We start from the raw sequence: 11336 nt of genomic DNA on the forward strand, positions 1-11336 counted from the left end.
TTACTACACATTTTTACGTACATTAGCAATATTATTATTTCTATTGATAATAACTGGCGGCCCCCCTGCAATACCGTTGCGGCCCACTGGGGGGCCGCGGCCCACAGGTTGAAAACCACTGACCTAGAATATCAAAATCAACTGTGGGCGGCAGATCCTTTTCCTATCTAGCACCTAAACTCTGGAACAACCTCCCTAACTCTGTTCGGGAAGCAGACACACTCTGCCAGTTTAAATCTAGATTAAAGACACATCTTTTTAACTTAGCCTAAACATAACACCCCAACATACTTTTTATTACTCAAATCTATTAAAGGATTTTTAGTCTGCCTTACTTAGATAAGCTGGAACCGGGAACACTACTCCTAAAATACGACGTACTTGTGACATCGTAAAAAGAATGACATCTACGCTAATATTAGTCCTGTCTCTTTCTTAATCTGTTTTCACAGTTTGTATCCAGACTAGATGGTGGATCAGCACACAGAGATTATGTTCATCAGAGACCAGAAAACCTAGATGCACCCGTGGACAGATCACCAGATCCTGATGCACACACACACACATACACACACACACACTAAGTCATTTACACTATCTGACACAGCTGCGTTTAAATTGAACTGGAAGTTAAGTGCTGGGCGTCCGGTCAGAGGAGGACTGACCCCAACTGAGTCTGGTTTCTCCCAAGGTTTTTTTTCTCCATTATGTATGGATTGGGTTTTATTTCTTTGCCACTGTCGCCTCTGGCTTGCTTTGTTGGGGAAACTTAACTTCTAATGATTATCGTTGAATTGATTACAGAGATCGTCTCTGCATTTAATAACAAATTGGTCACTCTCGTCATTATACATCCCGGTCATTGTACTCTTCTACATTATACTGTACAGTGCTTTGATGCAACCTGTGTTGTTAAAAGCGCTATATAAATAAAAATGATTGATTGATTGATAGCCCTCATGTTTTTTGGTTCCTGTTTAGATAAACCTCTCCTTCCCCTTAAGTGTGACAGATGCAGATGGGAGGCTAATGTAAATAATTCAGGTGTGACTGGAGAAAGGGTTTCTGGTCAAATGGTGAGCGTGTGCCCCAATAAAGACCATTTGATAACCATTTGTCTTTGCTCCAAGGATGAGCATGGGAATGGTCTGGGAAGAGGTTTCACATTTGGGTGCTAAATGTTTGATTTTTTGATCTGTCTGGGTATTTAAAGGAAGTGGGCAAACCACTTGGGGAAGTTTTCTGTAAACAGATATTCCCGCACAAAATCATTGCGAGGTATGATGACCTTTCGACTAATACTTTTTATAATTTGTTTTATAATATTGTTTTATATTACTTCTGTGTGTTTACTGCTGATCAGTTGTGTAAATGTTATGAAATTTCATTAATTGGGAATCGGGACAGACCAGATGACACTCACAGCTTCAGGGGATGGGCTATCATAGGTTGAGGATGATAACTTGGCAAGGCCTCCTTCTTTGTGAGCTGCGACCTCTGCTGAAGTGGATCCAGAGCTCCTGGTCATGCTTTCCCTGCCCAGACCTCGCCTACCATCCAGAGCATGTAGGACTATGGCAGTTCTCGCTGCTAAAGCCAACAGTGCTGCTGGCCAAGCTGCCTCTGCTTTGCATGTCATGGTGATCCTGCAGGTCCATCAAGCCAAGGAACTAAAAGAGCTGCACGAGTCCTCCAGGAATTCAACGAAGTGGCCCTCAGACAGGTGGCCCAGGGAGACACTACTCTTCAGGAGATGGTGAGGAGTGCATCATTTATTCCATTATTGATTAATTTGTGCTCATGGGTCAGTAGTGAGCGATGCAACACTTCTTCACTCTTGCCCATTATGCCCACCATTGCCAGTTGCCAGGCTTGCACTTCCCAACTCGTCACAGTGGCTCATTTGGATGTTCTGACTTGCCTATGTGATTCAGTTCGCCCGGAAACCTCCCAAGTTCAGCACCATCCTCAAGATTTCTATGCCAGTCCGAGACGCTCTTGTCTGTCCTTCTGGCAAAGGATGCAATCGAGATAGTCTCTCCAGCCAAGATGGAAGTAGGGTTTTACAGCCCTTCAACCAATTCATTGTGGTGGTCTTCAACCGATCCTGGATCTGCATGTTTTGAATCAGGCCCTTCACAAGCTTCCGTTCAAAATGCTCATCCATAAACGCATTACCAAGCACTGGGGCTTTCTAACATTTCGGAGTGAGGGACCCCTTACAGAGAAGATTTTTTTTTTCAAGGATATCCTCATAGTTACAACAGATTTAAGGCTGATTTATGACAGGTTGATTCGTTTATATGGTCCCTATTTTATGTGTTTTAATAATGCAGCAAAATATAGGCATAATTTACCATATTTTCTTAAAAGTTGCACCAGATTTAGAAAAAACATACAGTACATTGCATCTGTTGCTCACTTCAAACTGTTTAAATTTAATGCTATTCAAAACAAATATAATACATAATATATAAGCCTATGTATAAAATAAACACATTCTAATGGTATTAATTACAAGCAGTATTTATTTAAAAAAAACACAAACTGAGATTGCTATCTCCGTTTCCATAAACAGAAATGTAGAATATGAGAACTATAAATTCCAGTTTTTTTAATGGAATCAGATTAAGATGCTAGGTAAAAAAATGTAACAAGGTTTACTGATCATAGATAAGCTATGGGCAGTGGAGGCTGATACAACAGGTCAGTATTCAATCTTGAGACAGTCTATACCAGGGGTGGGCAATTAATTTCTATCAGGGCCACATGAGAAACTAGAATTGCGTCAAGGGCCACCACCTTTTTTTCATTGTAAAATGCTCTAAATTAAATATTTTGAATAACTGGTACTGATAATCAGAAGATTAACACACTTTGTAAATATTTAAATTAGGTTATGTGAAATTATGGTGTATAGGTTAAAAAAGAAAACAAAATTTTTGAATCAGTGCAATTTATTTTTAACTTGTTAATTTTCCTCCAACAATGCAACAAATTGTGATATAAAGCCATTGCTCTGATGAAGTTAACTGTTTTACTGACAGCATCAACTACATGTTTCATTTTAACACTGTCTTACGCAACACTTCCTGATGACAGTGCAAAAATGTCCATTTCTGAACAGAGTTCATTTCTGTGACTTTATCCTGCATTCTCTTTAAAAGTCCAACATTTTTCCCTGTCAGATTTGGACAACCATCTGTTGTCACACCTGCAAGCTTGTCCCATTTCAAACCTAAAATGTTCAAACATGCATTTACCTCTCTAAATAAATCATTACCAGTAGTTGTGCCTTTTAATGACTGCATGGCTGCCAACTCCTCTGTGATTTGAAAGTCTGAAGTTATTCCACGTAAGAAGATGAGTAGCTGGGCGGTGTCACGTACATCGCAGCTCTCGTCCAAAGCCAGAGAAAAAAAGTCAAAGTCAGCCGCTCTGTTCGTCAGCTGAAGCTCTAAATTTCCAGTGATGTCATCTATCCGCCTCGTTACAGTGCGTCGGGAGAGTGAAACGCTCTCAAATGCGCCCCTTTTCTCCGGGCATATCAGCGCAGCAGAGTCCAATAAACATTCCTTAAAAAACTCCATCGGAAAACGACTTACTTTTTTTTTTGGGCGATTTTGTAAGAAATTACATAACTTGTCCTGACGGCTGCATCTCTGGCAGTGGGAAGTTTAAAAAAATCCTGTTGGGGTTTGTAGATTTGCAAGCAATGCATCAGACTCCCTTGCACGCTCTTCATCGGACAGATTTTTGTATTTATCTTCATGCTTGGTCGTGTAATGGCGAATCAAATTCTACTCTTTAAACACAGCAATCTGTGTACCACAGATCGAGCACACTGCTTTACCTTCTTCTGTACTTCTGTACAGAAATATTTGACAGTCCATTTTTTTTTTACTTTTCTTTTCTTAGCGTGAGCCGATATCTTGAGGGTTAACCGGCTCGTATCATTTGTAGTTGTTAACCGTCACCCACTTACGTGCATACGTTCGTTTAATTAGTGACGTAACGCTTTTCAAAATAAAAGTTAAAAAAAAAATTAATTTATGGTAATTACATTTGACCTCGCGCAGGCCGGAAACCAACGTACAAAGGGCCGGATGTGGCCCGAGGGCCGTAGTTTGCCCAGGTCTGGTCTATACCATTGAACAGAATCAACACAGTCTTTTTGTTTTTTCCAGGAACAGAAAGGAGCACAGAAGGGACGATGGAGATCAAGAAGCACACACACCACATCCACAGGAGACGTAGTTGGAGACACTGGAGACAACTGGAACTAAGGAGAACCACAGGAGGTAAGTAACTTGATAAATATAACAAGAACTTTGTTGGAGTAAGGGTTTGAGTCCACATTGTGAATATGAACCCAGTGACTGAAGTGTGATGTCTGATCTTATAGTGTTTGTGATTGTAGTTCTTATGTGGTGCAGGTATGATTGGTTCCTCTGGATGCTGGACAATCTGGATAAGCAGAATGGAATTCCTCCAGAAGGGTCTAAAATGTCATCTCGAGGGACCCAGGATCTCTCCTCAGGACTATAGCTCTCTCAGTCCACCAAATATTCTAACTGGCCACATTGACATTGACGCTCCAAGATTTCCTTAACTTTGTATTTAGATCCTCCACTGTGAGCAATGGTGAAGAGGGCTCCTCAGCTGGGCCAGGTTCTGTGGGAAGAGGAACAGGTTCAACAAATAGCTTGAGGAATGACACATGGAACGCGGGTTGAATTCTGTACTGAGGTGGAAGTTGCAGTTTGTAGGTTACCAGGTTTACGTGTTCCAAGATGGGAAAGGGGCCAACAAACCTGGTACTTAGCTTACCACTGGGCAGGCCCAGGCAAATATCCTATGTGAAGAGCCATACCTTCTGGACCTGGTTGGAAAGCGGGCATCTAGGCTCTCCTGCAATCCGCCTGTTTCTTCCAGCCAATGCCACTTCTCTAGAGCCAGTTTGATGGCCAGGAGCTCTCTGTTGTTGATGTTGTAGTTGACTTCCACCAGGCTGAGCTTCTGATAGAAGTACACACATGGATGGAGTCGAGCTAGCTTAACCTGCTGCTGACGGTGCACTGACTAGCCCGTATGGCATTACAAGGTACTCATAGAGGCCAGTAGGGGTCACAAAAGCTGTCTTCCACTCATCACCTTCACCAATCCTTATCAAATTGTACGCTCTACGGAGGTCTAGCCTTGTGAACGTGGAGACTCCAATTAAATGCTCAAGGGCAACGGGAAAGAGGGGAAGCAGATACTGGAACTTAACTGTTATCTTGTTGAGAGATCTGTAATGCATGCAATGCCACAAGCGTCTGTCCTTCTTGACCACGAAGTAAAAGCTAGAAGGTATATCTACAGATTGTTTCTCTAGGGGACTAACAATGAAGATTGAATTGATCAGTAGACTCTGTGATTTCTGACAGTAGGCTCGGGAAAATTCAGGATAACAGTTCTGGCCCCACTTTAGGACTTACAGGTCCTAAATAAAGGTGACTGTAACCAATAGGTTAGATACAGTAAGCAATACACAGGTAGTCAGTGGCTGCATCTTTACAAAGAAGGTCTGAATCACACTCACCATTGGATGTACACAAATGTAATCCAGAGTTGCCACAATGTAAACAGAGTCCCCAGATCAGCCTTCTCTGCCGCTCAGCAGGAGTCATGCATCCGTGATCTATATGCATGGGCTCCTGGCTGGGTTATGCAGGGCTGGGTTATGCAGGGCTGGCGGGATGCTGCAGTGATCACAATGTCATTCAGACAAGAGTGCATATGGGCTGAACATCAGACCAGGACTCGTAAGCAGATGCAGCCAAAGTTTGGGCTCTAAACCTTGCCGGTAGGTTGTTAGCAACAATCGCTCATTCCAACTGCTGGCTGCTAAGAGGGTACGAAATTTTAGTAAATATTCTTGAACACACACTGTATCTTGAAAGATACAGAAACACACACTGTATCACACTGAAACATCTCCAGCCATATGGCCCACCACCTCCTTGAAATGAATGAATTCATCAAGTAACATGTCCGACTTGAGCCCAGATGGTAATGCTGCACCTGATAACAAGGAAATAATATAAGCAATTTTAGACTGTTTAGGGGGATACAACATAAGCTGCATCTCAAACACTAGCGAGCACTCCTCTGCCAAACCAGAGTAGGGCGCCGGTTGAGCCATGGGACTAGAGTAGATGCAAGGCAAAGAAGTGGTGATGGTTGGGGCTGCGGGTGGTGGAAGGTGGAAAACTTGTGGAAGATTATCGTCAAGTTCTTGAAACGGGTCATCTGTGCTCAATCTGTGCAACACTCTGGAACTAGAGGAGAAGATAAGAGATAAGTTTCGAGGTAAGTATTAGTTAGGCATTGACTCAATATAGCTTCAGTGGTAATCCACTACATGTAGCATGGAGACCAGACACTGAGGGGACTGTGGTGTGTGCTTTTGTGCTGGTGTTGATGAGTTGATCATGAGGTGCATGTGTGACTTATTGGAACTCAGGTGACTGGGAATTTCATAGTTGGCTGGAGATGTTCTTGATGAAACAGCGGTAGAAGTTGGAAAATCTGAGAAATCTTTGAAGTTCCATTGATGAAGTGGGTACTGGCCAGTCTGTGATGGCTTTCACCTTCCCCTTGTCCATCTGCATGCCCTAGTGGTCAATGATGTACCAGAGGAAGAGGATGGAGGACTGATGGAAGGTGCATTTCAGCCTTGAGGAAGAGTTGGTACTCACTTAGTTTTTCTAGGATCTCAGCAACGTGGTGGCGACATATCCTTTTCACTCCGGGATTATATCAGGAAACCAGAGCTGACTTGTGGAGAAACTCCAGGAGAACCTCATACATGAAGTCTTGGAATACGGAGGGGGCGGTGACTAATCCATAGGGCATGACAAGATACTCATAGTGGCCAGTAGGGGTCATGAAGGCTTCAACTTGTAAGGTTGTAGGCATTGCGGAGGTCCAACTAAGTAAAAATGTTTGCCCCTCTCAATTGTTCCAGGGAGGCAAGAATGAGCAGGTAACAGAACTTAGTGATATTGTTAAGGGACCGGTAATCTATGCAGTGCTGCAAGCCTCTGTCTTTTTTGCAAGTCACCCTCTTGGGCAGAAGACATCACCGTATTGAGAGTAGCAAGGAGAAATATTGACAGACTGTATTTCCAGAGGACTTTCAATTGACGTGGAATTCAGGGGACGATTGGAGAGACATTCGGAAAATGTCTCTGGAGAACTTCACCTGTGCCCCAATAGAGGATGGGTTCATGCTTGACCAGCCATGGGCCTCCTAGATTGATATCCGTGATCCCTCTAGAATAATAATAATTACATTTCTTCCACATGAAGCAATATAATGTAACGCCACACCAGCAGAGGGAGCCGTCACCGGAGTACTGCATATGGATTTGAACGTTGCTTCCTTGCCGTCATTACAGAATACTTTGCCAAATGAGAATCCAGCGGTGTTTCGAATCGGCAAGCGGCATGCATTTACCAACAAGATCTGCTTCAGAATTATCAAGATTAACTTAACCAGCTTCAAGCAGTGATCGAGTATATTACGCTTTTTATCAGAAATCTGCCATCACCCTCGCCCCAAACGTTAAGCTTTGCTCTGTCTGATAAATTTAACGGTGCCGCCAATCAGTGTAAGGGCATTTTACGTCAACTCTGCTTGTATCTGGATAAGCAGGGAGATAAGTTTGACTCGGAAGATAAAAACATTTGCTTTTATCATGACTGTTAACTGGGAGAGCGCTCAAATAGGCATCAAAAGTCTGGGAATCGGATGCACAATTTCAATCTTCCGTGGATTATTTCACACAACAGATTAGAGAAGTTTTTTGAATATCCAGCCAAAGGACGGGTTGTTTCCACGCAGCTCATTTATATGATGTAGGGTAATCGCTCAGCAGAAGACTATGCTATCGAGTTCAGAACTCTTGCTGCTCAGAGGGGCTGGAATGATGTGTCCCTGAAAGTGACGCTTGCTTGTAAGGGAAGATTTGTCCTTTTCAGATTTTTTCACCATTACCATCAAGATCGATAATCTGATGAGACAATGCAGATTGAATCCACAATCTGAAGCCACCGCCTTGAAACCACTTTAACTTTCCAGTTTTTCTCCCCACCAGAATCCACCCCTGAGGAACCCATGCAGTTAAATACTTCCGATTATCAGAGAAAGAGAGAGCGACGTTGTCTACATAACCTGTGCTTTTATTGTGGTGAAGCATTGAAATGTAAAATGGCGGCGCGGCAGTGCACGCAGCAGCCACTCCGGAACCAAAATGGTGTTTTTTGTTTGTTCAAGACGTTATTTTGTATGCTTCTGACAAAATTTCGTAGGGCATGGATGCCAACGACAGTTGTGTCTGCTTATACGACCACCAGACATTGAAACTACTCAGAAACCACGCAACAACTAAACTGAGCGACGACGTTGCACGCGGACTCCGGGACCTCGGCTTGCTGTGCGGACCGGGCCTCAGTCCTCGGTGTCTCCTGATGCGAAGGCCCGGGGAAGAAGACGCGCAAGCGGTGTTCGAGAAGAAACGAAAGCACGGCGGGGCGCGGTGTCGTGCTAGGCTAAACGCAAACCCTAGCCAGCGGCACTCCTCCATCTTTCTGTCCAATGTCTGTTCACTCGAAAATAAGATGGACTACATTCGACTTCACCGAGCAACACGGCGTGAGTATAGGGATTGCTGCGTCTTCGTCTTTACGGAACCGTGGCTCAGCGACAGAGTTCCAGGCACCGCCATTCAGCTAACTGGGCTAACTGCATTTCGTGCTGACAGGAATGCCGCACTGTGTGGAAAGACTCGCGGTGGTGGCGTGTGTGTTTATATCAACACGGAATGGTGCAAGGACTCTGTGCTTATATCAAACTACTGCTCATCGCTAGTGGAGTTTATTGTTGTCAAATGCAGACCCTTTTATCTACCCCGGGAATTCACCACCGTCTACACCATCGGAGTTTACATTCCACCCAGCGCTAATGCGAAGGAGGCTCTGAGCGAGCTGTACAGAGGTATTAGCGAGCTGCAGAACGCTCACCCCGATGGACTGTTTATCATCGCCGGAGATTTCAATCACGCAAATCTCAAAACAGTGCTCCCTAAATTCTATCAGCATGTGGACTTTGCTACGAGAGGAGCGAACACGCTGGATCTTGTTTACACAAACATACCCGGCGCGTATCATGCGGAGCCCCGCCCCCACCTCGGCTACTCAGACCACATCTCTGTTATGTTGATTCCAGCACACAGACCACTCATCAGACACTCTAAACCGGTTCTGAAACAGATTAAAACCTGGCCAGAAGGATCCATCTCTGCTCTTCAGGACTGTTTTGAGTGTACTGACTGGGACATATTTAGGGAAGCTGCAACCAACGGCGATTCCATTGACTTGGAGGAGTACACATCATCAGTGACTGGCTACATCGAGAAGTGCATTGATGATGTGACCATCTCCAAGACCATCACCACACATTCTAACCGGAAGCCGTGGATGAACGCTAACGTGCGTGCTCTCCTGAATGAGCGAGACTTCGCCTTCAGAGCAAAGGACCGGGCTGCCCTAAAAACAGCGAGGGCTAAACTGTCCCGAGCTATCAGAGAAGCAAAAGCGCGCTTATGCTAAAAGAATCCACGGCCACTTCCAAAACAGCAGTGACTCACGGCGCATATGGCAGGGCATTCAAGCGGTCACCAACTACAAGACAACTCCACCTGTCTGTGATGGTGACGCCTCCCTACCAGATGCGCTGAATGACTTCTACGCACATTTTGAGGCACAGAATAAAACAACGGTGAGGAAGTCCACCCCTCATACCAATGACCCGGTACTCTGCTTCACCCCAGCTGACGTGAGGAAGACACTTTATAGAGTTAACCCATGGAAGTCTGCTGGACCGGACAACATTCCAGGCAGAGTACTAAAGGAGTGTGCAGAGCAGCTAGCGGATGTCTTCACTGATATCTTCAATATCTCTCTGAGCAGCTCTGTCATTCCAACGTGCCTCAAAACAACAACAATTGACCCGGTGCCTAAGAAGTCTGTGGTTTCGTGCCTCAATGACTATTGTCCCGTCGCGCTCACAACAAATGTGATCAAATGCTTCGAGAGGCTTGTCATGAGGCACATCAAGTCTCAGCTACCACCTTCACTTGACCCACTACAGTTTGCGTATCGTCCAAACCGCTCTACGGACGATGCTATGACCACAACCCTCCATCTCCATCTGGACTCAAAGGAAACTACGTCCGAATGCTGTTCATTGACTTCAGCTCAGCATTCAACACCATCATCCCTCAGCAACTTATAGAGAAGCTAAGCCTGAAAACCTCTCTCTGCAACTGGATCCTGGACTTTCTGACAGGCAGACATCAGTCAGTCCAGATCGGGAACAGCATCTTCAGCACCACCACACTGAACACTGGAGCTCCTCAGGGTTGTGTGCTCAGTCCACTGCTGTTCACTTTGCTGACTCACGACATCACATCATCAAGTTCACTGATGACACGACCGTGGTGGGTCTACAAGCGAGCAAAGAGTGACCATTCTCCGCTGTCCATCGATGGGTCCAAGGTGGAGACCGTCAAGAGCACCAAATTCCTTGGTGTTCATCTGGCGGATAACTTCATCTGGTCACTCAACACCAGTCTTTGCCTTGCACTAATTTTGTCTGCACACTTTGCAGTTTATGTGGCTAAGACACTGTCTTAGCTCAAAATGTGAGTTCTGTTGTATTGTGTTGTAAGTGTGACTCCATGTAGCACCAGGTCCTGGAGAAACATTGTCTTTTTCACTATGTACTGCATAGCTATATGTAGTTGAAATGAAAATAAAAAGCCAATTGACTTGACTTGACTTGAACCTTCACTTACTCTTCTTAGTGTTTGATGGCACGTATGGCCAACCTATTTTCTCTGTATGACCATAATTTATAAAGTAACAGTTTACACTCTTTCTCTCTCTTTAAAAAATGTCTCTCTGACAGGTTTATGAGCTCTGTTGCTTGTCAATTCATAACTACAAGAGGTACATTCATTTAGGTATTTGCAAGTTACATGTAACCTTACCAAAGTAGTTTAAACATGCAATATCTTTGAAAGGTAACTTTCAAATGGACACTATGCTAACTCCGAAAATGCCATCTGAATGTGATTTGTCTGTCATTGAAAGAACAAAACAGAACATTACATTAGAAGCAAATAGCAAAGAAAGCAGCCCTGCAACATACCCAATAAGTCTTTGTTTTGCTTAGCAACAAGGTACAAACATTAAGGTGGGATTAAGAAAATGCCATCTGAATGTGA

This window comes from Puntigrus tetrazona, chromosome 4 (genome assembly GCF_018831695.1).
Source record: "Puntigrus tetrazona isolate hp1 chromosome 4, ASM1883169v1, whole genome shotgun sequence".
In the NCBI taxonomy this organism is placed as follows: domain Eukaryota; kingdom Metazoa; phylum Chordata; class Actinopteri; order Cypriniformes; family Cyprinidae; genus Puntigrus; species Puntigrus tetrazona.